The sequence below is a fragment of the Triticum dicoccoides genome, chromosome 1B, assembly GCF_002162155.2.
Source record: "Triticum dicoccoides isolate Atlit2015 ecotype Zavitan chromosome 1B, WEW_v2.0, whole genome shotgun sequence".
Classification (NCBI taxonomy): domain Eukaryota; kingdom Viridiplantae; phylum Streptophyta; class Magnoliopsida; order Poales; family Poaceae; genus Triticum; species Triticum dicoccoides.
Genome location: NC_041381.1, coordinates 580,667,794 through 580,692,069, shown reverse-complemented (window position 1 = coordinate 580,692,069; position 24,276 = coordinate 580,667,794). Strand labels below are relative to the sequence as shown.

The following is a 24,276-nucleotide window of genomic DNA, read 5'->3' as shown; positions in this document are numbered from 1 at the left end:
AAAATATCACCTTTTCTCCCACAAGATAAACTACTCATACAAATGCATCTTCATGTTCCGTGCAACGAACGGGCATCTTGCTAGTTAAGATTCTAAATTGCATTCATTTTTTTTGTGAAGAATTCTTTTTTGAATTTTATTTTGATATAATTTTTTGAAAATTATTTTTAATGTGACTCGAAATTTCGTGATTAAAAGAGTTCGGACCCTACCGAAATATGCAAAATTTCGTTGAATTTTTTAGCAGTGCTCAGAATATATGGTCTGTAATGCTAATAAAAAGAATATGGGCTTCAAATATCCTGAAGAACTAGCAAATGGGCTGTAAATTATTGAAAATAATGGCTAATGGGTTTTATGTTGTTTTCCACAGATTTGGAGGCTGACTTCTAGGCCTACTAGGTTGACGATGACGCTGTCCTAAAAAAATTGACACGTACGCAAGGCTTTGTCAACTTAGTCAGCACACAGCAGTGACTATTGGATGTCCATCCAACGGCTGCCGTGCTTCTTCAATCTCTGATCTTCCTACTCTAGCCGCCCAAACCAGCGCCGACGGGACTGCCTGCTCCCTCCTCCCGTGGCTAGCTGTGCTGCTGCCAGGCCATCCCTCTAACCACCCACACATCCTGTTATTTTTCAGCGATGTCAGCCTCACCTCGCAGCCGACCAGTCAGCGCTTGTTCTCCCCTCGGCGTGGGCATCCGCTGCGGTGGCTTCACCGGCTCCAGGTGGTTCTCTTCCTGGGCCTTGCCCTCGTCCACCGCGTTTGTGCTCTCTGCGCGGCAAGGTCAACATGGTCAACAAACAACAGCCATCGTAAGAGGCTAACAGTAGGGGCCCACACAGGAAAATGCCTCCTTATTATGCGCAAAATAATGATTCCTCCACCTAATAGCTGGGACCCACTGGAAGGGCCTCTATATTTCACGAAAAAAAACATTCCCCCCGCTGTTAGCTCGGACCCATCAGAAATGCCTCCTTATTACGCACACAAAAATGAATACTCCCCTTGCTAGTTGGGACTCACCTTGGTGGGAGGCTGACTTGTGGGCCTACTAAGTTTACGGGGACAGAGGGCTTTGTCAACTTAGTCAATATGAACGATTCTAGCTCTAGTGACCGTATGATGTCCATCCAACGGTCGTAGTGCTTCTTCAACCTCTGGTCTCCGTGCTCCAGCCGGCCAAAGTAGCGCCGGTCGTGCCGCATGCTCCTGCCTCCCGTGGCCGGCTGTGATGCCGCGGAGACCTCACCGCCCCCTACTACTCCCACCGCTGGCTAGGCCATCCCTCTACTCACCACACCCCCTGTTATTCTGCGGCGACGGCAGCCTCACACCGCAGCCGAACCAGTGAACCCTCGTACTCCTCTTCGCGTGGGCATCCACTGCTGCGTCTTCCCCGGCTCCGCGTCGTCCCCTTCCTAGGCCTCGCCATCGTCCACCGCCGTGGTGCTCTCGGCACGACGTGGTCAATATGGTCAATGACTGACTTCCATCGGAAGAGTACTGTGCGTGGAGAGGCTGATAGCTGGGTCCACGGCGGCCGCAAGGAAGTGCCTCCTTATTACGCGCAAAATAATTATACCTCCACCTGACAACAGGGACCCACCGAACGGGCCACCGTATTTCGCCAAAAAAATGTTTCCCCCCTGACTGTGGGGACCCACCGGCTACACCTTCGCACGCAAGGAAGTGCGTCCGGGCAAAAAAACGATTCGCCCCCCTGACTGCTGGGACCCACGAGCTACATCTTCATAGGCAAGGAAGTGCCTGACAGTCGGGACCCACCTGGTCGAAGCGTACGTAGAGTTGTCATTCTGGTCGCGAACGTGTACGTACATATATACTGGTCGATGTAGAGGCGTGCACGTGTCGTAGTAGAGGTGCGTACATGTCGTAGTAGAGGTGTGCACGTAGCATGTACACATACGTACAACGGCCAGTGTGCAAGAAAGAAAATATGGCCACGTATGTGTACATACGGGCGGGGTCTCGAACGCCTACTCGAGCATACGTACGGCCAGGGCTCGTGTATGGCTAGGTCGGAATGGAGAAACAGCATCATCGTCATGTTCATGGGGAGGCAATGGAATGCGTCGTGTTCATGGGGAGGCAATGGAATGCGTCGTGTTCATCAGGAGGCAACAGAACGCGTGGGAGCCAACCGGGTGGGTCGGAACGGAATGCGTCATCGTGTTCATTGGGAGGGCTTGGATGGAACAGGCGATGGAAACGAGGCCTGGCGTAACGCAGAACGGAGGAAACGGCCTTGTGTTCGACCGGCCACGTTCGAAACGGGATCCTGTTCATCGGGAGGGGTGTGGCGTACCGCAAAACGGAGGAAACAGACCTCCTACGGTCGAAACGGGGGTCCTGTTGATCGGGAGGGGTGTGGCGTACCGCAAAACAGACGAAACGGACCTCCTACGATTGAAACGGGGGTCCTGTTGATCGGGAGGGGTGTGGCGTACCACAAAACGGATGAAACGGACTTGTGTTGGAGCGCTACGGTCGAAACAGGGGTCCTGTTCATCGGGAGGGGTGTGGCGTACCGCAAAATGGGACTCCACGGGATACTGTTCATCTCCACCGTCGACCTCCTCCAGCCTCCATGGGCTACCATCGACCTCCTCCAGCCTCCACGGACTCCTGTTCATCTAGCCTCCACCGCGCGCTACTCCACCGGCTACTGTTCAACCACCCCTCCACGGGCACCCCTCCGCCGTCTACTGTTCATCCAGCCCTCCACACCACGGGGTCCTGTTCATTCAGAGGCAACGCCACCACTCACTATTCATCCAACCCATCCCCCCCCGTAACACTCATTGTTCATCCAGAGAGGCAGCATCGATCGGCTTCAGTTAGCAGCAGTAGAGAAGGAATCGCTCAATCGGGTTCAGTTAACAGCCATCGATCGATTGCTCGGGTTCAGTAACGCGTAGCCTGCAGTGCAATCGCTCGGGTTCAGTTAGAGCCCAACGCCTGGCTCTGGTTTAGTTAGAGCCAACGCCTCGCATACACGCGCGTACATGTAAGAGAGAAACGCGCATCGCTCGGCCCCCGACCGCCCACCGTAACCGGGAACTCCCCGAAATTTCCCTCGCCCTCGCTTCTACCATGGTTTTTTCTGTCATGGACGGCCCAAAGAATGTCATGCAGCTGCATCTCCGGCCCGCCCAGGACGAAAAGCCCATTTCCTGTCATGATTTTTTGTCATAGAAGTAGGAGCCCACCACATCTATGATGATACCGGGTTTTGTCACAATTATCATCATAGAAGTGTCATATGTATGACAGGAAAAAAATTCGCTCGGCCCAAAATGTCATGGGTGTGTCTTTTTTTTGTAGTGGAGGCAGGGCCCGATGAGGGGACAGAGGCAAGGGATGCCTCTGATCTACCTTCTTCCAGTCGGATCCCGGTGTGGAAGCGAGTGGCGAAGGCGGTGACATCCAGGGGGTGCGCCTGCGTAATCGAATCATATAGATGTGTTATCTATTTTGGAACATTCGTGGGTGTGGCCACGGAGGGAGACGTACACAGCTCAAGGAATATGTTCCCAAGGAGAGGATCGACGTAGTTGCACTTCAGGAAACGATTAAATCTGACTTCTCATATCGTGATCTCCTTTCTTTTGACCCGCTGCAACGTTTCTCTTGGCACTGGGTGCCCTCGTCGGGACACTCGGGTGGCATTCTTATGGGTTGTAACCTTGATATCTGTGATGTACTGCAATGTGATGTTGGTGTATTTTTCCTTGCGGCTACCATTCGTCATCGTGTCACGGGTCTCTCGTGGGTCGTTGTGTGCATATACGGACCTGCAGACCATTTGCGTTCATCAGAGTTCTTATTGGAGTTAACCAACTTGGTAGGGGCCAAACGAACAATCAATTTGTCACTTGTGGTGGGTGGTGACTTCAATCTAATCCGTTCGGGGGCAGACAAAAGCAACACCAACATTGACTGGAGTAGGGTGTCCATGTTCAATGGTGCCATTGAGGCAATGGCTTTGCGTGAGGCGGCTCGGACCAGTGCGAGATTTACATGGACAAACAAACAAATGCAGCCGGTACGGAGTGTGTTAGATAGGGTTTTCTTTACTCCCAAATGGGAGGTTCTATTTCCCTTATGCACACTAGTTGCCGAAACACGTATCGGCTCAGACCATGTTCCGTTGATTTTCTCCTCTGGGGAGGAATTCATTAGGCGTAGCCCATGGTTCTACTTCGAAATGGCATGGTTTGAATCCGAGGGGTTTGCTCAGATGGTGGCGGATCGTTGGTGTATGATCTATGCCCAGCTTGGGCCACAAAGCGGACCAGCTGAGTTCTGGATCACGAAGGCTAGCAAACTTCGGGCTTTTCTTCGTGGGTGGGGGGCTAACCACGGCAGTGAGACTATGAAAGAGCGGGCTAACATTGTTGAGGCAATAGCCGCGATGGACTGGGAGGCTGATCAACGGTCCTTCTCAGAGGGAGAATGGGCCGCTCGTTACGACCTTGAACGCAAGGTCTTAGCCATCCCCCGAGCGGAAGAGGAGTATTGGCGCCGTAGGGGCGGTATCAAGTGGATCACCAAAGGAGATGCTAACACTGGTTATTTCCATGCCTACGCTAACGGTAGGAAACATAAGAGTACGATCCTTTGGTTACAATCTGATCAAGGTCTCTTAGTTACCAACGATCGCATTGCGGCCCACATTTATGAGTTTTTCATTGGTCTTTTGTGGACGACTGATGAAAAGGCTCTTTGCCTCCATGATGACCTTTGGGACCCATCCAAACATGTCACACAGGAGGAGAATGGCGGGCTTGTTCTCTCATTCCTCCCAGAGGAAATTGATCGTGCTTTACACGATATGCAAACGGACACAGCACCTGGTCTGAACGGGTGGCCGGTAGAGTTTTTCAAAAAGTTCTGGCCTAACCTTAAACACATTTTCTATGGTATAGTGAACGGGTTCGCGTTAGGTACTGTCGACCTGGCTAGATTAAACTATGGAGCCATCATCTTGATCCCCAAAGTTAAAGGGGCTGATGACATTAAACTCTTTAGGCCAATCACCCTGATTAATGTCCCGTTCAAGATATGCGCAAAAGCTTACGCTTCTCGCCTGGCGCCCGTAGCTCAACGGGTGATTAGCCCTAGTTAGACAGATTTCTGAAGCACCGTGACATCCTAGAAGGACCTTTAGCGCTTCTGGAAATCATTCACGAGCTTAAATGCACCAAGGCGCATGGCATCCTTCTCAAGTTAGATTTTGAAAAGGCCTATGATCGCGTGATCTGGGAGTTCGTGCGAGAGGTCCTCATCAAAAAAGGGTTTTGATGGGGGTTTTGTTCACCGTGTCACGCACCTCGTGAGCAGTGGGCACAAGGCGGTGACCATCAACGGTGAGATCGGCAATTTTTTCCGCAACAAGCATGGCCTCAGGCAGGGGGGACCGAACTCGCCTTTGATATTTAATTTTGTTGCGGGTGCGCTCGCGGCAATGATTAGCATGGCCAGAGATGCGGGACACATCAAAGAGCTAATCTCTCATCTTATTCCAGGCGGTGTGACACATCTGCAATACGCAGATGACACGATGTTGTTATTCCAGCCGGATGACCATAGCATTGCCTCGATTAAGTTACTGTTGATCGCTTTTGAAATTTTGTCGGGCCTTAAGATTAATTTTCTCAAAAGCGAAGTGATCACCATAGGGATGGAGGAGCACAAAAGTAGGAGGGTCGCAAACTTGCTCAATTGCAAGATTGGCAAGTTCCCGATCAAGTATCTGGGACTGCCGATAACGCACAAGAGCCTGACTATAGCTAAATGGGCGCCACTATACGGCAAAGTGGTGAATCGGGTTAGTCCTTGGAGAGGAAGGTTTATGTCCTCGACCGCTAGGTTAATTTTGACCAACTCTAGCTTATCCTCCCTTCCTCTCTTTACAATGGGCATGTTCCTCCTTGCCAATGGAGTGCATGCTAAACTTGACACGCCGCACGCCAAGTTCTTTTGGGAAGGAACTGGGACGAAACACAAATATCACTTGGTAAAGTGGGCAGCGGTCTGCAGGCCGAAGAAGTTCGGTGGTTTGGGGATCACGAATTCAAAACTGATGAACGTTGCCCTGCTAACCAAGTGGTGGTGGCGGCTAGCCCAAAATGAGGGTCTCTAGGCGGACATTTTTCGGGCAAAATACTTCCCGGACGGCAACCTGTTTAAGGCCAGGGTCAAGGGATCGGCCTTTTGGAATGGCATTCAAGCGGTGAGACATGCCTTCACGGTTGGGGCCCAATTCTCTGTCAACAACGGAGCATCCACGCAATTTTGGCTGGACTGCTGGAGGGGACAATCCCTGCTGTGGCAATCACACCTGGAGCTGTACCAGCTGGCCACAGACACAAACATTTTGGTCGCTGACGCACTTACAGTGCACCCTCCGGCGATCTCCTTTTTCAGGCCGTTGGAGATAGGAGAGGCGGCGGCCTGGAATGCATTAGTTGCTGAGCTCGAGGGGAGGACACTCAGCCAGGATAATGACGAGATCTCGTGGAGGCTGACGGCCTCTCAGAAATTCTCGGTAAAATCCTTATACGAGAAGCTCACGGAGGGGAATGAGTTGGACATGGCTAGGGGGCTATGGAAGGCTGGCATTCCCCTCAAGATTAAGATCTTTATGTGGCAAAGGTTCCGTAGTCACCTTCCTACATCGGATAATGTGGCCAAGCACAATGGACCGGCGAATGGGCCATGCACCGTCTGTGGGCTGGGGGAGGATGCTAACCACGTCTTCTTCAGATGCGGTCTCGCTAGATTTGCGTGGAGTGCGGCCAGAGAGGCTTTTAACCAGAATGGGAATCTGCAAACTAGCAACAACCTTCTTACCATACTAACCACGCAGAGGGGTACGAATGCTCGGGTGGTGTGCCGATGCGTAGGGGCGATGCTTTGGTCAATATGGACCGTGCGGAACAAAATTACTATCGGACACAAGTTCCCTGCTCACCCCGCTGAGATTCTTTTCAAATGTCATACTTTCTTACAGGTTTGGGCGCCATTGGGGAAACAGCGTGACGAGGGACGCATGATCGAGACTATGGAGAAGATCAAGTGGTGCATGACGAGATCAAGATTACTAGCATTGCAAGCTTGATTCTTTTGTGTTCTATTTATCTAGTTGCGAACTAAACTATGTTATATCTTCGCCCATGTGAACTGCTAGCTTTATCTTTGTCGGGACTGTGAGCCCGCTGAACTTATGTTATTTTGGTTGTAAGGTTGAACTGATGTGGATGCTGCCTTGTGGCTTTATTAATTTAAAGCCGGACGCGCCGTGCGTCTACGTTCAAAAAAAAGGATGAGAAGCGGTACCAGTGTGGTTGTCCAATGGAAACGGGATTACGATGCACTGGGAATTAAAGTTGAAGCACAATCTGAGCTCCCCGTGTGTATCATTAGACTCATCGGTTGAGATATATTTCCTGTGTATCCCCGAACACACAGGCCCAAGGGTGATCTATTCGGAATAAGATTAGGATACATGGAAGTGCAGGCCTTCTATTTTATCCAAGAAGCGGAGGTATCCAACATGGTGTTTATTTTTATGACCTTGGTCGGTTGGTTTTGGATATGTCTACTGGAGGCATTTTCTTCACCTTATTTATTCTTACGCATCAGTTGTATTTTGGAGCTTATGCTTTTCTTTTCATTTCCCTCTAATATTGATTGACAAGGCTTAGGTTTCATTTTCATTTTTTCTCTCGTAAGATGTGTGCATCACTCGATATAGAGGTCGAGAGAGTTCCCCTTCTTAAATAAAATGCTCTTGTGGGGAAAATATCTGGTGCTTCGGGCACTTAGATGGTACGGTGATACAGACTTTCGGGAACCGCCGTATCTTATATCCAGGGGCTGCAAGAAGCTCGCAAACTTTTTGCAAAAAAGCCTCACGAGAGTCTGCAAAATTGTGAATCGATCTAGCTGATTCAGCAGCTCCTTATCTGTCGTTCGATCTGAGCTCCAACGGCCCGGGAGCCCGTATCATGGGGACACATGGGCCTCGGTAGCATGTGATACTCTCCCGCTCTTGTGGTGATGAACTCTTAGATCGTTGTTTCACAAAAAAAGAAACATCCCCGGAAAGGGGTATTTCCTCATGGCGTAACTATGAACAAGGTAAAGTTGCGAGGCCCATTATATATTTGTATACAAATAAATAAAAAGGATAACAACACATGGGGAATTAATTATTTTTTATTCTGAGGAGAATTACAAAGTGTGAATTCCCACCGTTACAAATATTGCGCCTTTGTACACATCTGGCCTCCCAAAGTGTGGTTTCAGCGCTACACGCATATGTCCTGCCTCCCTAATTTTTTTTCTTTTGGAAATCTGTTTGTTCAGAATTCAAACAGCCGCATACAGAGAGTTCAGACGTTCAAACAGCCACATACATAAAGTACAGATGTTCAAATAGACGCATGTAACTGTAGTTCAATTTTAAAAAAGTTCAAATATTACATTCCAACATTGTTGTTCCGTTTATCCGCTCACATATGCTCAATCAGATTTTCCTTCAGCTGCCCGTGAGTTGATCGATGCCGAATTTGTTGATGTATTTGAATAAACTCTTCAAATGTGGTCGAATTCTGGTCTGAAACTTTGATAGGATCACCCATGTTCTCAAATTCTAGAGTTGTGGCAGTATCCTCACCCTCATCCTTCATAATCATGTTGTGCATGATCATCCAACATGTCATCACCTTCCACAAGGTCTCCGGATCCCATTGTGTAGCAGGTCCACGAATAATTGTAAAATGGGCCTGCAGAACTCCAAATGCCCTCTCGACTTCCTTTCTAACTACTTGTCTTTGGGCAAAGTGAGACTTTTTCTGGCCAACTGGGTTAGAGATGGTGCTGACAATGGTAGCCTGTGGAGTATAGATACGGTCAACCAGATAGTAAATCATGTTGAATCCATGTCCATTGGCAGTATAATGGCAAGGAGGAGCTTTTCCTTCGGTCAGCCTAGCAAACAATGGTGATGGCTACAACACATTGATGTCATTATGAAACTCGGGCATGCCAAAGAAAGTGTGTCAAATCCAAAGATCCTATGATGCAACTACTTCAAGAATGATGGTGGGCTTCTTAACATGACCCTAATATTTCCCTTGTACACACTTCGGTCAGTTCTTCCATTTTCAATGCATGAAGTCAAGAGAATCAAGCAAACATGACCACCCTCTTACTTCTGAGATTGCCAAGAGCCTCTCTATGGCTGCCACATAGTTGGTTCTCCCATGTACTGAGGTCCAAACACCTCGACCACGGCAGTTGCAAACCTGACCATGGCATCCCCGCATGTGCTCTCAGACATCCGTAGGTACTCGTCCCACAAATCAGCGATCGAGCCATATGCAAGCATCCGAAGTGCGGCCGTACACTTCTGGTAACCAGAGAACCCAATCGTTCACATGACGTCCTTCAAGATGAAGTAATCATCATAGGACTGGACGCCATGATACAAACGATCGAAGATAGTCTTCTGCATCCGAAAACGCGGGGGAAAATGGTCAGCTCGGGAACGAACTAGTCGGCCATCCGTGTCAAATGGTCGCACGCCCTGTTGCGGTTGAGCACTCGATGACCCTTGATCGATCTCCTGAAATTGAGGACATGCTCCTCCACATGCTCTGTGTCTTTAAGGACCACCTGCATCATCGTCATCTCATCCGTGTTGTCCTCCTCGTCGGACGACTCAATCTACTGCTGGTATATGTACTCCAAATCAGAATCCATTGCTTAAATGAAGAAGGAACAACTTTTTAGCTCCGGCAATTCATCGAACAGTTGTCGGGATGATGAGTATAGCAGTGGCGGATGGTACCTAGCGGGACGGTCGGATAAGATGGGTTAAACGGCGAAGGAGGGAAGCGGAATGGAGCCCGGCTAGAACGCTAGAGGTGACAGAGACGTAGAGTTCCGGAAGGGGTGTTGTTAAATTGTGATCCAAATTATACCATGTTGGACTAGACGTAGTACAACCGGTGTGGGCCTTTGCGTTGACGTCGACGCCTATGAGTACAACTCGTTTACTTGTCCTCCAATGACTCTCATGTATTGCCCTCTTATATACCCCATGTAGTCGCACCTCAGACGGTCTGTCGTCTCGTACTTGTAATACTCCTCCATCATAGTGATTGCGTCTTCGTGCGTCCGTGGTTTTCTCCCGCAAGGGTTTCCACGTAAAAATCTGTGTCTCTCTGTCTCGTTTATTTTCTCGTAATTATCTAACAAGTGGTATACAGAGCCAGGTTGCAGATACGAGTTTTTTGAGACGAGAGTTAGGGTTTGCAGTGTGTTCGCCGCCGCTACAGCGCTATCCATTGAATTCGATTTCCGCTGCTGCTGCGAGACGACACCGAGTCAGACGGGAGTTCCGTCTGTACGCGTTCATATAATCCAAGACAGTCGTTGTGTCCGATCGGTCGTTTTTCTACCGGCTTGTACTACTTTGTGTACACAGATTTTATCGACTCATGGCATCCATGAAGTACGATCTTCCGCTGCTAGACCGTGACACAAGGTTTACCTTATGGCAAGTCAAGATGCGGGCTTTGTTGGCACAGTCCGACTCTGATGAAGCACTGGATAGTTTTGGGAAGAACAGAATTCAGGACTGGACTGATGAGGAGAAAAGAATTGATTGTAAGGCTTTGTCAAAAATTCAACTCCATTTGCATAATAATATTTCGCAGGAAGTTTTGAGCGGGAAAATTGCCGCCGCTCTATGGTTAAAGCTGGAAGGGATTTGCATGACTAAAGATCTCATCAGCAAGATGCATCTGAAGCAAAAATTATTCCTGCACAGGTTACCCGAGGGAGGTAATGTTTTGAATCATATTTCTGAATTTAAAGAGATCATATCCGATCTAGCTGCAATGGAGGTTAAGTATGAAGAGGAAGATACTGCTTTAATGTTACTTTGTTCACTGCCAAGTTCTTATACCAATTTTAGAGACACCATATTATACAGTCGTGATACTCTCACACTTAATGAAGTTTATGAAGCTTTGAACTCTAAGGAGAAGATAAAATTAATGGTGCCTCATGATGGTTCGAGTTCATCCCAAGCCGAGGGATTATCTATTCGTGGCAGGACAAAGGAGAAGAACTCCAATAATGGAAACAGAGGCAAAAGTAAAAACGGCTACAGGGGCTGATCGCAATCCAGAGACAAGAAGTATTGCAGGTATTGCAGGAGAGACGGGCATGACATCTCAGAGTGTTTCAAGTTGCAGAATAAAGAAAAGAGGAAAGGTAACAAACAAGGTGACAATTCTGCTAACGTTGCTCGTGATGATAGTTCCGATGATGCTATTGTCGTTATTGCTGGATGTGCTGAGACCAATGATGAGTGGGTACTTGACACTACATGCACTTTTCATATGTGTCCACATAGAGATTGGTTTAATACTTTTGATTCCACTACTTCTGCTGGTTCTGTTTTGGGTTTTGATAATTCACCATGCAAGATTGAAGGCATAGGTTCCGTTCGAATCAAGATGTTTGATGGCACAATCAGAACTTTGATAGATGTTCGGTATATTCCGAAGATGAAGAGAAATACTATCTCTGTTAGTGCCCTTGATGTAAAGGGGTACAAGTATTCAGGTGGAGATAGTGTCTTGAAAGTCACCAAAGGCTCCCTTATTGTGATGAAAGGTGTTTAAGTTCGACCAATGGTCTTTATTACCTTCGAGGTTCTACCATTTCAGGTAACGCTACTCCAGCTATTTCAAAGAATTCTGATTGTGATGTTGCTAACCTTTGGCATATGCGTCTTGGACATATGAGTGAACTTGGTTTAGCAGAGTTAAATAAGAGAGGTCTCCTTGATGGATATGAACCTGGTAAATTGAAATTTTGTGAGCATTGTATCTTCGGCAAGCACAAGAGGGTGAAGTTCAATACTTCGACTCATACAACTAAAGGTATTCTTGATTATGTGCATTCTGATTTATGGGGACCATCTCACATGAAGTCATTAGGTGGTGCAAGTTACATGCTGACTATTATTGATGATTATTGGAGAAAAGTTTGTCCTTATTTCTTGAAGCATAAATATGAAGCATTCTCAGCATTTAAGGAGTGGAAGATTATGATTGAAAGGAAAACTGAAAGGAAGGTAAAAATACTTCGCACTGATAATGGTATGGAATTCTGTTCTAAGTAATTTAAGAATTATTGCAAGTCTGAAGGCATTGTCAGACATTACACCGTTTCTTATACTCCTCAACAAAATTGTGTTGCTGAGCATATGAACAGGACCATTATTTCCAGAGCCCGTTGCATGTTGTCCAATGCAGGTTTGCATAGGCGTTTTTGGGCTGAAGCCGCTTCCACTGTTTGTTATCTCATTAATCGTTCACCATATATTGCTCTTAATAAGAAAACTCCAATTGAGGTATGGTCTGGTTTACCCGCTGATTATTCACAGTTGAGAGTTTTTGGTTGCACTACTTGTGCTCATGTTGATAATGGAAAGTTGGAGCCTAGGGCTGTTAAGTGCATCTTTCTTGGTTATAAGTCTAGTGTTAAAGGTTTTAAATTGTGGAATCCTGAAACCCAGAAGGTTGTTGTTAGCAGAAATGTTATATTTAATGAAACTGCTATGTTACATGATGTTTCATCTACTAATGTTCCTGTTGAGAGTGAACAGCAGCCTATTATTCAGTAGCCTACTGTTCAGGTGGAGCATGTTATTGAAACAGGTGATACGTCTGGTAATGAAATTGTTGATGCACATGATGAACCCGTCGTTGATGATGATCATGTCACTCCCACTCTAAATCAGCATATTGTTCCACCCAGTTGGAATCTTGCACATGACAGAGTTAGGCGGGGTATTAATAAACCTGACAGGTTAATTGAAGAGTGCAATATTGTTTCTTTCGCTTTATTTGTTGCAGAAGAAATTGAAGGTAATGCTGAGCCTTCTTCATATTCCGAGGCTATTATTTCTAGTGATTTTAATAAGTGGATGACCGCTATGCATGATGAGATGGAATCACTTGAAAAGAATGGCACTTGGGATTTAGTAAGATTACCTAGAGAGAAGAAACCTATTCGTTGCAAGTGGGTTTTCAAGAGGAAAGAAGGTGTTTCTCCTAATGATGAGACAAGATATAAAGCAAGGTTAGTTGCTAAAGGTTATAGCCAGATTCCAGGTATTGACTATAAAGAAGTCTTTTCTGCTGTTGTGAAGCATAGCTCTATTCGCACTTTACTTAGTATTGTTGCCATGCATGATCTTGAGCTTGAACAATTGGATGTTAAAACTGCATTTTTACATGGAGAATTAGAAGAGGATATTTATATGGAACAACCTGAAGGTTTTGTTATTCCTGGAAAAGAAAAGCTTGTATGTAAGTTAAAGAAATCTCTTTATGGATTGAAGCAATCCCCTAGACAGTGGTACAAGAGATTTGACACTTTTATGCTCTCTCAAGGTTTCAAAAGGTCTAATTATGATAGTTGTGTTTATTTGAAAACTGTCAATGGTTTAACTATTTATTTGCTCCTTTATGTTGATGATATGCTAATTGCTGCAAAGAGTATGTCAGAGATTAATGAACTAAAGAAGCAATTGAGTAATGAATTTGAGATGAAGGATTTGGGTGCAGGAAAGAAAATACTTGGCATCGAAATATCCAGAGATAGACCGTCTGGAAAAGTATATCTAAGTCAGAAGGGATATATTGATAAAGTTCTTCATCGTTTTAATATGCATAATGCCAAGCCAGTAAGTACTCCGTTAGCTGCACACTTCAAATTGTCATCAGTTTTATGTCCTAAGTCAGATGCAGATATTGAGTACATGTCTAGAGTTCCCTATTCGAGTGCAGTTGGTTCACTTATGTATGCCATGGTTTGTTCTCGTCCGGATTTATCTTATGCATTGAGTGTTGTCAGTAGATACATGGCTAATCTTGGAAAAGAGCATTGGAAAGCAGTTCAGTGGATTTTCAGATACCTGCGTGGTACTTCTAATGCTTATTTGCAGTTTGGGAAAACTAGAGATGGCTTGTTGGTTTTGTTGATTCTGATTTTGCTGGTGATTTGGATAAGAGAAGATCGCTCACAGATTATGTTTTCACCATTGGTGGTTGTGCTGTGAGTTGGAGAGCAACTTTGCAGTCTATTGTGGCTTGTTCCACTACTGATGCCGAGTATATGGCTATTTCTGAGGCATGCAAAGAAGCTATCTGGTTGAGAGGTTTGTACACTGAGATTTGTGGAGATTCATCTTGCCCTACCATATTTTCTGACAGTCAAAGTGCCATATATCTTACAAAGAATCCAATGTATCATGAGAGGACAAAGCACATTGATGTTAGATTTCACTATATTCGAGATGCTATTGCTGAAGGTGATTTGTAGGTATGCAAGATAAGTACTCATGATAATCCTGCTGATATGATGACAAAGCCAGTTCCTACCAATAAGTTTGAGCTTTGCTCAGGCTTAGTTGGTATCTCTCACTAGTCCTATGGACTTTGACGCACAAGGTGTTTATGCTGATTTGGATGGAGTTATCTACTTTCTTCGACTACTTGAGGGAATTTGGATCAAGGTGGAGATTGTTAAATTGTGATCCAAATTATACCATGTTGGACTAGACGTAGTACAACCGGTGTGGGCCTTTGCGTTGACGTCGACGCGTACCAGTACAACCCGTTTACTTGTCCTCCAAGGACTCTCATGTATTGACCTCTTATATACCCCATGTAGTCGCACCTCATACGGTCTGTCGCCTCGTGCTTGTAATACTCCTCCATCATAGTGATTGCGCCTTCGTGCGTCCGTGATTTTCTTCCGCAAGGGTTTCCACGTAAAAACCCGTGTCTCCCTGTCTCGTTTATTTTCTTGTTATTATCTAACAGGTGTTGTCTGGCAGCCGGTGTGGTGAAGCAGTGGCGAAGACAAGAGAGAAAGAAGGAATGAGAGAAAATGGAGAGGATGAAGGTGCGGGTCCCGGAAGAGTTTTGGGTGAGCCCGGGCTGTCGGAGTCCTACGTGTCTGCTGTCCGAACTTCCGTAAAGCCTCCACGTTTGCCTCGGGTTTGTCAAAAAAACTACATCCAAACCACTCAGTGATTCGATACAAGCCTATGTTGAATGGCTTCCGTGGTCCATACGTATACAGGCGGTTTAAGGGTCCTCTTGAGATGCCCTTATGTACTACACATGTCGTAGCATGGAGTTTGCCATACTGTACTTGTTCATATACTTAGTGAACATTTCCATCCCCATCAATCAGGACAAACGGTGTCCCGGCTACAAACTAAAGCGCACATTGTCTCGTGATGATAATGCACTGGAATGTTGACTTTAATAATTCATCCCGGAATGGAGCGGCATATATTCAGGTCATCCGTGGCCCGTTTGCTGAGGGTATGGAGCGGCATACCCACCGTGTGAGGTCCTGATCACCCCTGTTCTGGCACACAGAGCTCCGCGCGCACTCTCCCTCGCCTTCTTCTCTGGAGTTGGCTTAGAGCATCTCTAACAGACCCCACAAAATCTCGACCCGCAAAATGCGTTTGCAGTTCGACGTAAATCTCATTTGCGGGTCGAGAACGAGCGCGGCCAATCAGAAACCGTAGATGAAACTGCATAATTTGAAAAAACAGATTTGCGGAAGAAATTGCATCATAGTAGTTCATCACATACTACATATATATTACATGATCAAACAGTACAAACATTAGTTCATACTACATACTACATCAGTACTAGTACTAGAGGTGGTGGGATCTCATGGCGGCGAGCTCGCGGCCATGGACGACGCCGTGGAGGAGCTCAATCCTCCTCGCCGGAGCTGCCGAGGTCGATGTACTTTTCCCTCTACTCCTCGCGGATGCGTCACCACTCATCGTCCTTCTCCTTGGCGGTGAGATTGGCTGCAACCGCCTGCTTGAACATGAGGTCTTCGAGCTCCTCGTGGTGGCGCTGGCGCTCCGCCTTCTTGCGCAAGCTCCGCTTGGCAATGGCGGCCGCGACCGCGTCGACATCGGCGACGAAGTCCTCCAGCCCGATGACTCCGTGGCTGCCGAGCTCCTCGGGCTCTTGCTTGACGGGGACCTCCTCCGGCTCCTCCGACCACTCCCTCTTCACGAGGAGAAGGCCCGCGCCCGAAGAGGAGGAGCTCCCTGCATAAGAAGAAGATCTCGCCGCTGAGGACGAGCCCGCGGCCGAGGACGGCGTACGGCCGTGCCGACGGTCGTATTCGTCTGTCTCCCGTACGCGGAAGCTCGGCGGCGGCGAGAGGCCGCGGTTGGTCTACTTCCTCGCGCCGTCAGACTGGACGCGCCGCTCGCGCTCGTGGTCGCTGCCGCCACCGAATCTGCTCCCGGAGCCGCGTCCGGAGCTGCACATGCGGCCCCACATGGCGGAAGGGGCTCGCCGGCGGCGAGAAATGTGCGGTGGGGAGTGGGGAATTGCGGTGGTCGGCGGCGGCTGGGGCATAGGGTTTCGACCCGCAAACGCGTCGCGAACCCGTAGATATAATGGTCGGGGCGTGCGGTTTGTGGGCCACGGTAAATATTTTTACGGGTCGGACGAGTATACGGGTTCTGTTCTGACCAGAAAATCGGGCCGAGTCCGTAGACTCGCCGGAATTTTGCGGGTCAGGGCCTTTTGCGGGGTCTGCTAGAGATGCTCTTACAGATAGGTACGCACATAATTCCATCTTACATTCCCAGTTGGCTTACAAATAGCACGTCAGCCTACTGAGAGTACTTTGTTTTGGTGTTTCCGGGTGAGCATTAGATCCATCTTACATTTACACTCTAGCAGGCACTAAGGCACGCAGTAACAAATCCTAGAGTGAACTTTTTTTTTTTTGAGAAATAACTTTGAGTGAACCAACTTTGTTTGTTTGTACTTTATGCTCGAGCGAATGACTGCAGAATAAATTTTGAAGTGGAATTAAGCGGACACATGGCCACCTGGCTAGGTGCAAGAGAAATTAACATGTGGTAGCTGGTAGGTAGGGAGCGGCACACATAAAGACTGATGTACCGTGCTACAGATAGCTGGCTTGTGGGCGGCGCGGTGTAGTCAAGTCCGGCAGTCCTATCACCGTGGCAAGAGAACGATATAGACTTAGCTGTGTTTGTAGGATGATGCGAACCTCTCTCTCTATGCGGATGATGCGGGTGTGTTTGTAGCGCCGATCAAAAAAGATGTGGATAACCTTGCGGCCATTCTGCGAGGTTTTGGTGAAGTCACCGGCCTTTGCACCAACTTTCATAAGAACTCAATGATCCCCATTCGGTGCGGCAACCTTGACTTGGGCCACATCACGCAAGAGCTACCGGCTGTCAGGGCTTCCTTTCCGCTCCGCTACCTGGGACTCCCGCTATCTGTGTGAAAGCTGAAGCTCGTCGACATACAATTTCTTGTCGATAAAGTGGCAAGTAGACTGACTACGTATGACGGACACAACATCACCACCATTAGCCGCGCGGCCCTTGTTAAGTCGGTCCTCACTTCCCGAGTGATCTACTTCATCACGCCACTTGTCATGCAACCCACCATTCTGCAAAACATCGACAAGCTTGAGCGGGCCTTCCTATGGTCGGGGTCGGATACGACATCCGGGACAAAGTGCGAGGTCAATTGGGATGTTGTCAGCCGGCCGCTCGCCTATGGTGGACTCGGAGTCCTCAACACCAACAAGTTCGCGCGGGCTTTGCGTTTGCGGTGGCCTTTGTACGAGTGGAAGGAGCCCACAAAGTTATGGGTCGGGAGTGGGAACCCGTGCGATGAGGAGGACCTCAAATTTTTCTACGCCTGTACCACCATCACGGTTGGGAACAGTGCGAAGACTCCATTTTGGGACTCCCCTTGGCTCCTTGGTCGCAAGCCCAAAGACATTTCTCCGCTCATTTACGAGACTTTCTCCCGGAAGCACTAGAAGGTACGGGAGGCCCTCAAGGACAACACGTGGATCCTCAAAAATCAGACTGCCCGCATCGGTTTCCATCAAGCATGTTGCGCAATTCTTCACCCTTTGGATGCTACTGCATGAGGTGCACCTGGATGAGCTCATGGATGACATCCTATGGAAGCACACGGAATCTGGGCACTACTCCGCGGCCTTCGCACTTACAGGGCACAATTTTTGGGTTTGGTCCTCTCCCCCATGGACCAAATGGTCTGGAAGGCTTGGGCCCCACCAAAAGTAAAATTCTTTGCTTGGCTCGCGCTTCAGGATAGGATCTGGACTGCTGACAGATTGGAGAAGCGAGGATGGCCTAACTGTGACCCCTGCCCCTTGTGCCGACGGGTGCAGGAATGTGGCCCTCATCTTTTCTTCAGATGACGCTTCACTCTCAGGCTTTGGAACATGGCTATTCAGAAATTTCGCATCCACAACATGGACACGTCCACATGGCACCTGTTTGACTCCGTTCATGCCTGGTGGGCGAGCACATGCACCAGGGCACCACCGACGGAAAAGCAAAGGCATCGATTACCATGCTAGTGTCATGGGTCATCTGGAATAAGTGCAAGCAAGAGTGTTCAGGCAAAAGAGCGCACCTCCGCAAACCTTGCTTAGCATTATTGAAGACGAGGCAAATCTTTGGATCAAAGCTGGGGCAAAGAAACTAGAGCCTTTTTTATTGCGAGAATAATTGTCATCCCGTAATTTGGGTGTATGTTGTAACAAACTCTCTCTCTCTCCTCCTTATTTAATATATGAGGCAAATCTTTTGCCTCCGTTTTAAAAAAAAGATATAGACTTAGCTAGTACGCATGCATGCCTTGATTCATTTCTCGTGAAAGAAAATCTAGCATGTAGAACCTATAGTATGTCGTCTTCGAGGAGCAAATGACGACGTTATTTTCCTCGTAAGAGCGTCAATCTCCATGCTTTAAGTTTGTATTTTCACACAAGGTTTAGCAAAAAGTAAAGAACGTCGAGTTCATGGCTCGATCGGACCCTAGTGAGTGGAAAAATATCAGGTGATACCAACCCTCAAATGCTCCCATACTATCAAATTTGAACACTTCAAAAAATTCTAAAAGAAATCATGGATGTTCACAACACATATGTCGACAATACCTTAAAAACTCATATCAAAATTCAAAATGTACGTTGAAGAAACAAAAAAATAAGAGTTCTATCATGAATAGTGTCAAAAGAAGACAAAAGCAAAAAACGACACTATTCACATCTGAATTTGTCTTTTAGTTTCTCCATATCTATTTTGAATTTTGATCTGAAATTTTTAGGGTTTGTCAACATATGTGCTGTGAACATCCCCATTTTTTCCAGAATTTTATCGAATGCTTAAATTTGAATTCTTTTGAAGGTAGTATCATGGGAGCATACGAGAGCTGGTATCATAGGATATTTCCTGAGTGTAGGCAGCCATGCTCTCGCCATATCTGTTACTAATATATTTATGAGTAATGCTACACATAGTTTACCGGGGTTTTACAGGCAGATGGGTTTTGATTAGAGATTAAGGGATAGGAGGGGTCCACCATTGAAAATCAGGGAGGAAAGATTAGTTAAAAAGAAAGAATTCTAATCAATGTGTAATTGCATGTAACTCTTTATACATTTATCATCATTGTATATTTACTGTGTACGCCCATGGCCTCTAGCAAAACAGTGCACGATAGGAGCTGACAACCTACATCCTTGACTGACTCGAGCATGGCAGTCAGCAAGCATGCGTTGGCATTGGCCGTTTGGCATGGTTTGCTTTGGTGACATGAATAAATGAATTGGCGAGTGAGATCCGCAAGATTACATGCAGGTCGTATTTAGGCTAGCCAGCACCTACAGAAACGCAATGAATGGTTCTGAAGGGACGCGCGAGCGCTCGTATATACTCCCTCCGTCCGGTTATAAGAGCAAGTACAATAAGCCTAGTTATAATGAGAGTAACATAAGTAGTACTCCCTCCTTCCATCTATATAGGGCCTAATGCGTTTTTTAAGACCGCATTTGACTATTGACAAGATTAATAGTACATGACATGCATAATGTGAAAATTATATCATTGAAAGCTCCTTTCACAGACAAATTTAACGGTGTGCTTTGTGTAAGTTGCATGTCATATATTATTGCTCTAATGTTTGGTCAAAGTTATCCTCGAAAAACGCATTAGGCCCTACATAGATGGAAGGAGGGAGTAACATAGATGCCACATAAGCAAAAAAGATGATGTGTTATGTAATTAAAGAGGAGAGAGACAAATAGAATAACATAATATGTTATCATAACATAGCGGTTCCCAATACAAAATGAGTCTACAAAGCAATAAATGAAGACATGTATGTTACTACACATATGACACTTCCCACTATGAAAGTAGTAACATGGACTAGTAACGTATGTATGTTACTAGTAGTCTAAGTTACTCCCCACTATGACCAGCCTAAGGTGATGTAGGCGGGCTATAAGACATTAAATATTATATTCTTGCTTACTTGGAAAAGAGAGGAGATGAGAGAGAAGAGAAGCGGGCTACTAGTTAACAGCCGGCTGCAGCACGTGCTCCTAGGTACTTTGTGAGAGAGTGGGGTAGGCCATATATCAACAAAGTAGTACATATTTATATCTACCTATTATACTTGTTGACTATAAGCTTGACTATATGTGACATGGCAACATCATATAGCGAGCAGCTGGCTATAAGTGTGCATCTAGCATACAAATTTGTCCCGGAAAAAGTGTACATCTACACTTTTTATACAGTTAATAAATGCAATCACCTCCTAGTAATCGCTGCCCCCACTCTATCCTCCAATCCCATTCTTCTCCCCCGCATCACGCCCCAATCCTAATTCTTCTCCTCTAATTTAATTGGTGGAGACTAATAAGAGGAGAGAGAACTAATATGTCATCCATTTTCTAGATGTACACTTGCTACCGGACAGAGGGAGTAGTACTACCTTTGTCCTGGTTTATAGGTCTTCATTGTATTTTATACCAAATTTTAACCATATACTCCTATTTAACTAACAAATTGATAATGCATGTCACCAATACTTCCATCATTAGAAACTATGTTCAAATACGTATCCAATGATATAATTTTTATTGACATGCATTAACATTTTGTAAGTTAAATATTTGATTAAAATTTGGCACGGAATATAATGAGGACCAATAAACCAGGACAGAGGTACTCTCTTCATTTCATAATGTAGTGCGACTGCGCTTCCCGGGATCCAAATTTGACTGTAAATTTAACAAACGACTGCGGCAGGAGCAAAAATTTGTACCTCTGATTTCATATCGAAAATACGAATTCAATGTTATGATTTTTGCTCCCGTCGCAATCAGTCCTGTTGATTAAATTTACGGTCTAATTTGAATCTTGATAAGCGCAAGCATACTATATTATGAAATGGAGGGAGTAGTACTCCTCTACTCTACGTGCTGCACCACAGCACCGATAGACCGGTACTATGTGTTGGCATCTACTCAGACCACGTGATCCTTGCCAGTCTGCATGCGCCGAAAGCCATGCATAAATCCTCCCCTCTCCAACACACACCACTCCACTCCACTCCACTCCCCTACCACTCTCCACTCTCCACTCTAGTGCAGTCTAGTTATTTACCAATGGCAATGGGCGTGGAGCGTGCAACAAGAAGGATGCAGGGCAGGAACTCCATGTCGGCCTTGCTGGTGTCGTTACTGCTGCTGGCGGCGGCGGCCGTTGTTTCCAGCCGAGCCACATACACGGGCAGCAGCAGCACCGCCGGTGCAACTGTGACGGCGACGGCGGCGCCGAAGAAGCGTGCTGGGAAGAAGCAGCAGGTGCCGGCGCTGGTGGTGTTCGGCGACTCGATCGTGGATCCGGGCAACAACCCATCAGCACCATCGTCAAGGCCAACTTCGCGCCCTACGGCCACGACTTCGGCGCCGACCACCGCCCCACCGGCCGCTTCTGCAACGGCAGGATCCCCACCGACTTCATCGCCTCCAGGCTCGGCCTCAAGCAGCTCCTCCCGGCCTACCTGGCCCCGAACCTGTCGCGGCACGACCTGCTCACCGGCGTCAGCTTCGCGTCGGGCGGCACGGGGTACGACCCGCTCACGGCGCAGCTCGCCTCCGTCATCTCCATGACGGACCAGCTCCGCATGTTCGACGAGTACAAGGCCAAGGTCCGCGCCGCGGGCGGCGACGCCGCGCTCTCGGAGATCCTCGCCAGGGGCGTGTTCGCGGTGTGCGCCGGCAGCGACGACGTGGCCAACACCTACTTCACCATGCGCGCGCGGAGCTCCTACTCGCACGCCTCCTACGCGTCGCTCATCGTCGCCCACGCCACCGCCTTCCTCGACGGCCTGCTGGCCGCGGGCGCCCGCCGCGTCGCCGTCATCTCCATGCCGCCCATCGGCTGCGTGCCCTCCCAGCGCACGCTCTCGGGCGGCATGGGCCGCGGGTGCTCCCCCGGCCACAACGAGATCGCGGAGCTGGTGAACGCCGGGATGGGCACCGCCGTCGAGTCCCTCAAGGCGAAGCACCCGGGGGCGAGGGTGATGCTGATGGACATCTACGGGTACCTGCTGGACATGATGGTGCGGCCGGACGCGTACGGGTTCAGGGAGTCCACGCTGGGCTGCTGCGGCACGGGCATGATGGAGGCGGCCGTGCTCTGCAACGGCGTCACGTCGGCGGTGTGCGGGGACGTGGAGGAGTACCTGTTCTGGGACAGCTACCACCCCACCGAGAAGGCCTACAGGATCCTCGTCGACTTCGTCTACGACAACTACCTCAAGGACCTCATCGCCTAGCTAGCTATATATCCTTGCTGTGCTGTAACCCCTGCCTTGCATTCTCTGGGTTTTTCATTTCCATTCATTGCGTATGTGCTGTGCTCGTAGCACCTTGTGACAGTAATTGTCAATTATGTTGATCTTTAAGAGGTCATTATCGGCTTGAGATCGGACAGTCAGCTTTAAAGCATGTGGACCTGCCTGCAATAACATGATCCTTTGGAGGGTTTTCCGCAATGTTTTCACGAGCTTTCTTTGCCACCGTTCAATCTCACATCCAATGTTTCGGGTGCTCCTGTAGCATGGGAGCATGTTGTGAGTCATGGGGGCACCTGATATTTTCCATCATTAACCAGTGGGAGTTGAGAATCCCAAGGACTTATGTCTCCCGCGATGGCCAAGCGCCGAGCTCCCCTGCCTCCTTCAACCTTGCTCCTGCCTTCGAAACTGCTCTACGGACGACAAAAGCGTAGACAATGTGAAGACGATTAAGAATCCGGCGGCCGTCACTCTTCCGTATACATGCGTGCGCGGCTGGATTTCACTGTCGTCCATGAATCATCCGCTCTTGTGTCGTCCGTATAGCACTGCTGGCCTGCCTTTGGTGACCTCCCTCAGCAAACTTGTTGGCCATCTTCCTGGCAGAACTGGATCTTGTAACATTAAAAAGAAAAATTAGGGAAACTATAATACCCTAACTTTTCTTCTTTCCATCCATATGATTAAGACTAAAATGATTTAAATTAATTTATAAATTGCAAAATTAATGTGTATATTTATAATCATTACATACAAAAAAATTGATGGTGAAATAAAATTAATTAAAAATTATTTATATCTACGATAAATATTAATAGTAAATAATCTGCTAAACGTCTCTAACATTTCTTCTTCATTTTACACTAGAATTGTCCTATAGCACCGTGACTTTGCTTCTCTAAGTTAGAGGATCCGGCTCCCTTCCTGGCATAGTAGCAAGGCCAAAGATTCCCGAGTTGGGGACTCCGCTTCTAACATGGTCGGCAAGAGCACTAGGAGCCTGTCACGTTTTACATCTGAGGCCCTATGCGTGAATTGGAAGGACTAGTTTGTAATTTTGAATTCTTTAGAGGTCTTTCTAGGATTCTGTTGTAATCCTGTATCATCATATAAATAAGTTGGTGATCCTCCATAACATATTTCTCTCAATATGCAAACATTGTCACCTCAATATGTAATCATCCATGGAAAAAAATGCTCACCTCAATGCACACTTTACAACTACTCCATCCATTTCTAAATATAAGTCTTTTTAGATATTTCAATACGAACAACATACGGATGTATATAGACATAGTTTAGAGTGTGCATTCACTCATTTTGCTCGTTATGTAGTCTATGCTGGAATATCTAAAAAGACTTATATTTAGGAACAGAGCGAGTATATAACAAACCGTATGTATTTTTACTTTAAATTTTTGTATT

The 24,276-nt window shown here is 47.2% G+C and overlaps 1 pseudogene; it reads left to right on the top strand.

Moving 5' to 3' along the window:
• The first annotated feature begins 21,610 nt into the window (after positions 1-21,610).
• LOC119309195 lies at positions 21,611-22,930 on the top strand (annotated as a pseudogene).
• The last annotated feature ends 1,346 nt before the right edge of the window (positions 22,931-24,276 follow it).